We start from the raw sequence: 6,201 nt of genomic DNA on the forward strand, positions 1-6,201 counted from the left end.
ATGGCCGCGCTAACAGAAGAAGTTCATCAAATGAAGCAGCAAATGCAGACGAATTATTCCCAATCTTAGGACTCCGACCACCAGGGTGATAGAGCACAGAGTTTTTTTATATGTAACTTGGCCGGTCAAAGGTCAAAAGAACCTCTCAGGCCTCTAACTCATGAACATGACCAGGGAGAATCATTCAAAAAATCAAGAAGGGAATTCAGCAACCTCTACAAACCAGATCCGATAATTGAACTCAGTAGTAGCAGCAGCAGTGATAGTGATTCAGATGACGAAGGAAAATTGGATGCAGTGTTGCCATATGGATTCCTCGATCCCTTGCCACCAGAAGAACTAATGAAATATTATCAGAATCAGAATCATCAATGCGTTGTAAACGCTGCAAGCCTTACCTCCATGGGGCAAAAAATCAAAGAGGCTGCGACACATGGGGCTTATAACCGAGGCAATTTTACTTAAAAAAATATCAGGGAGCTACAAAACCCTATGGTATTCAAATACAATCAATCAAGGGCTGCACATCGGCCATAGGATCAGACATAATTTACTCATCTCCCTCTTCTACCATCTGAGATACTTAGGCAGTGTCTAGCCTCAGGTCATATTACCCTACCTGGCATTAGGGCTCCTCCTAATCCTTTACCGGCGAATTGGAGAGCAGACCAACACTGTGAATACCATGAAAATCCCGGCCATCTCACTAACAATTGCGTTGCCCTAAAATTCAGGATCCAAAGGTTGCTCGACAATAAGGGCCTTGCCTTCCAGCAAATACCTAGTACTGTCAATAATCCTGTGACGACTCATGCAGTACCGCCACTAGGAAATCTCAATGCTTAGACAACTCAGGGTTCAAAGAAGCACAGGTCTGGCTGCAATGAAAAGAATCGGAAGTTGGAAGTACTAGTTACGAGGAAGCCATCTCCGAGCCTCCACGGCTGGACAGTCGCAGCAGTTAAAGTTTTAGTCAATTACTAATTTACGTTGAGTCAGTCATTATGTTCATTCCAGTTAATATGTCAGGTCTTACAGTTCAAGGTCAATGCCTAGTCCAGGGCAATTATCTTCTACTTTTCTTCTTATTTTTTGGAGTTGTGAATCCTGATCATGTTCAGGATAGATCATGTGATGTAATAGCCTTTTCTTTAAATGGAATTTCAGTTCCAATACCTCCTTTGTGTTTATTTCTCAAGTATGCTTCTAATCTGGATAACAATAACAATAAGACTCACTCCTCAAATGAGGAAGAGATCGACGAAACTCCACTTGATTCACAATAATTTCTTGAACAAAAGGAGGAGCGTCGATCCCAACCTTTCAAAGAAGAAATTGAAATGATAAGCATTGGCACTAAAACTTTAATCCAGTAAATGCCAATTGGAAATGCATTACCCCCAAAAGAGCACAAAGAATTAATAAAATCATTTCGAAGATAAGAGGATTGCCTAGAAGCGTTATAATCGATACCAAGTGCAAGACATAGATAGAAAGCTAAAGAGAATAAAGGAAGTGAGAGACATATGCTATACAAGGGACATGGATTATAAACAACTTTCATATCTGCAATCAATGACCTTGGTTCCCAAGTTCAAAGGTTATTATATCCCAAGGTTGTGGCGAAATCATTTCAATTCACTAACCAAAAAGCTCCTTCAATACAAACCGGACCACCACCTTCCATTTAATCTCGCTGGGCTGTATGATGTATATCTAAAGCCTTGTGTGGATTCCATATAATGTTGGACATACGATGGGCTTACATCACAGGCCGAGACCCCATTTTGGACTGATTCAAATCGTCCAATTAATGAACCGCGTTCATGAGCTATGTCAATTTCATGGAGTAATCGTTACTATTCATTTTGATGGGCTACAATTCAATTAAGACTTCTTAAATTTTTCCTACCCAATAAATGGATGGATCGGATTACGTCTATGATATTGTAGTGCACTTAATTGGGTGATCGAATCCACCCACTAATTATCTCGATAAAATAATCCGAACCCTTCATTTAAATGATCTTGGCCATCCAAAATATAGCTATCCAGAAATCATCCTTGCTCTCAAATCAGCTCATATTTGTGCGAAAATCCAAAACAAAAAAAGTAGCTTTAGCAAAGCAATAAATTGCATCTTATGGGTTCGGCCAATGTTGAACTCTTCTATGTTGGGAACTTATAAAATCTCAGCCATTCAAATTGTAGCACCCACAATCATGCCATGATCTGGACACCCTATAATTTTTCTTTGGAATTTCATTTCTCTAGCTCCATTTTTTGTAAAAATTTGGAAATTACCTGTAACACCAAAAACGGAAAAAATACCTTAGTAGCACCACTTTAAATGAGAAAATTACATGTGTTTCTAACATACAATTCACACATAAATGTGCTCGTCAGATTCCCCCATACTGAAGCTTTGCTTGTCCTCAAGGAAACAAAAAGAAAATAAAACAGAAATAACAACTAAAACAAAAATAAAACCCTAACTCACTTTCGTAAGAATCACGATTGCACTTAGCACGTGCAACAAGCCTTTAAACCCCTAGGTTACCCTAGTAGATGAGTTGTGTCACGTGAGTGTTTGGCGTGAATATACACACAAAATTCCAAAATAAAACTTTCTAAAAATAAAATTTTCTGAAATACAAGGTGACAATCCAAGAGGGGGGTGAACTGGCTAATTAAAAATTTGGGGCTTAATTAAGTGGATTATTAAAATTAATTTACCCATTAAGCCTTAACAAGTCTAACCCTTTATCAATCAATAAATATAATGTAGGATAGGGATTAGATATAACTTTATGCTTATATAATCTAACCATTGCTCAATGAAACAAAAACACAAGTAAAGGGTAGAGATTACCAACCACCAAAGTGCAAAGAGAAGGAGATAAGAAAGCATCCACAAGGCACAAGTTTTATAGTGGTTCGGTCACAACTTGACCTACTCCACTCTTCCAAGTTTTCCTCCTTGGGATCTCCACTAAACCAATAAGATTCTTCAATGGGCGAATCTCAAAGCCGTACACCAACTTCTCCTTCAAAGGTATCACACCCTTTTCACACAAAGACTTGTGAGGGCACCTCCCTCTTACAATGATTCACCTTTCTTAACGGGCCGAATCGGAGACCCTCACAAACAAATGAAGAAATAAAAATAAGAACTCCCTTTGCCTCTTAGATAGGCTGATTACAACTTTGAAAGCTCACAAACACTCCAAGGAAGATAAAATGTAAAGCCTATGGAGTACCTCTTGATAGAATATACAAATACAAGTTCAAAGAGGTTTTAACCCTTCATATAAAAATTTAGGTTCAAGAAGATAGGATTTAATCTTGCCAAAAAATACAAGGTTAGTGTATATATAGCCCACAAGGAAATATGACCGTTTGAGGGTAAAACTGTAAAATACAATGTTAAAAGAGTCAACCTGCGCAAGCCCCAACGGATCTATTTCCATTTCGCGGTGGTCGACAGAGGCACAGCAATCGCCCGCCCTTATCGGGCTCTCAGTTTGAGTTTCAAATTTCATACCGGTGCGGTCGACCAGCCCTAGGGCGGCCGCCCGGCGAGGGCTACCTGTTTGAAATAACTTTTCGGCACAAAAACACTATCCCGGTCGACCGGACCTATGGCGGTCAAGCTCCAAGCCCAACCTGGATGTTTTCTGGATTTTCAGAAAATATATTCGCGGTCGCCCGGATACCCCGGTCGACCGGGCCGATAATTTTCGAGATGTCCTGGAGTTCCTGATAGCATCCCGTGGTCTCCCGGCATAGCCCGGTTGACCGCCCTGAGTAAAATTCTATTTTTAACTTTAAAATCAAGCGGCTTTAGGCTTAAGTCCTAGGTTTTCAAACACATATTTGGGTGTGTGAAATGATTTTCAAAGATATAAAAAGTTAAGTATGAGAACCATTTGAAAACCTATTGAAAGTGCATTTAAACATAAAATCAAGAGGACTCCAAATACATTCTAAAAATAAGAATCTTGAGTCTTCTTGGAATGTTTTGGCTCCTTTGCACTTCCTTGGACTTCTTACGCTTGAGTGAACAACTTGAACTTTGTCTTGGCTCTTGTGACTTGTCCTCCAATCTTCAATGCATGTTGAGGTACATGAGGTGTCACCATGGCATGTTCAACTCCAATCTCCTTCTTGACATTTGCTGGGGAACTTGTGAGATCTTCATGTTGAGCTTCTTGACTTGATCATCTCCAAATGGTGATGACTCCAATGTAGGTGCAAGCTCTTTGCTCCTTGCTTTCTTGATCCACAAGCTATGTGTTGAGTTAAGTTGTGTAATGGTGATTATGACATGAAATTTCTGTGTAAGACACAACACCTCAAGGCAACACATTAGTCCATAAAAGCTAATCAATTTGGTTTGCTAGCATCAAAACAAGAAAGTAAGGTGAATGATTAACTCATGAGAACCCTTGGGCTTACATTCTCCCCCTTTTTGATGATGCCAAACAAATTGATTAGGGAGGCAGGAGATATTAATCAAATATATGAATTTAGTATTTAAATACTTGTAAGCCCAAGGGTTCTCATGGGTTAATCATTTACCTTACTTTCTTATTTTGATGCTAGCAAACCAAATTGATTAACATTTATGGACTGATGTGTTGCTTTGAGGTGTTGTTTTGTATACAGGATTTTCATGTCATAATCGTTATTACACAACTCTTCACAACACATGACTTGTGGATCAAGGATCAAAAGAACCAAGAGCTTGCACCTACATTAGAGTCATCACCATTTGAAGATGATCAAGTCAAGAAGCTTATCATGAAGATCCCACAAGTTCCTAAGCAAGTGCCAAGAAGGAGCTTGGAGTTGAACATGCCATGGTGACACCTCATGTACCTCAACATGAATTGAAGATTTGAGGAAATGTCACTAGAGCCAAAACAAAGTTCAAGATGTTCACTCACAAGCCGAAGAAGTCCAAGAAAGTGCAAAGGAGCCATGACATTCCAATAAGACTCAAGGTTCTTATTTTTAGAATGTATTAGAGTCCTCTTGATTTTATATAAAATGCACTTTCAAAAGGTGTTCAAATGGTTTTCAGACTTAACTTTTTACATCTTTGAAAACTATACACACACCCAAAAATGTGTTTGAAAACCTTGGACTTAAGCCCAAAGACCATAACCCAAAAGCCCCTATATTTTAAAGTTAAAATGGAATTTCACTCAGGGCCGGTCGAGCGGGCTATGCCGGGCGACCGCGGGATGGAACCTAGAAATCCAGGCCATCTCGTATTTTATCAGGCCGGTCGACCGGGTTAAGTCGGTCGACCGGGCTATGCCAGGCGACCTCGAGATAGAACCTAGAAATCCAGGCCATCTCGTATTTTATCGGGCCAGTCGACCGGGTTAAGTCGAGTGACCGCGAATGCGCTTCTGTTTCAAACAGAACAATCCAATTTGGTCTAGGGTGGGCGACCGCCGTGGGTCGGTCGACCGAGATAGGTTTTTGAGCAAAAATTTTTAAGCAAACAGTAAGCCCTCACCGGGCGACCGCCATGTGGCCGGTCGACCACAATGGTAAGAAATTTGAAAATAGAATAGGGCGCCCGATAGGGGCAGGCGACTGCTGTAGCTCGGTCGACCGCCGCGGTCGAGCAAAGTAGCCGTTGGGGCATTTTTTGCTTGACTTTTTCAAGCCGTTTACTTACAAATTTACCCCAAACGCTCATATTTTTAAATACACTATATATACATCATTAAAACCTATCTCTATAAGCTTTTGAACATTAGAGAAAAATCAAATCCCATTTCTCTTTGAGCTTAAACTTTTTATTTCAAAAACTAAAAACCTCTTTGATCTTCCATTTCTACATGTTATCAAGAGGCACTCCATAGGGCTTTTCTTTTGCTTATTTCTTGGGAGTAATTGTGAGCTTAAACTTTGTAATCCGCCTATTAAGAGGCAAGAGAGTTTTTTTTTTATTTGTTCTTCATGTGAGGGTCTCTTCTTCGGCCCGTAAAGAAAGGTGAAGACAAGGGTCTCTGATTCGGCCCGTGAAGAAAGGTGAATCTTGTGCAAGAGTTTGACTTCCTTGTCAAGGCTTCATGTGAAGGGCTTCACTTTGGCCCTTGAGAATGGAAAAGCAAGGGTTTATTCCCTTTGAGGATTAAGGAGTCGGGTGTACAGCTTCATCATTTTAGTGGAGATCCCAAT

Source organism: Tasmannia lanceolata, unplaced genomic scaffold (genome assembly GCF_043159265.1).
Source record: "Tasmannia lanceolata isolate RefF3 unplaced genomic scaffold, GAP_Taslan_0.1 ptg000023l, whole genome shotgun sequence".
Taxonomy (NCBI): Eukaryota; Viridiplantae; Streptophyta; class Magnoliopsida; order Canellales; family Winteraceae; genus Tasmannia; species Tasmannia lanceolata.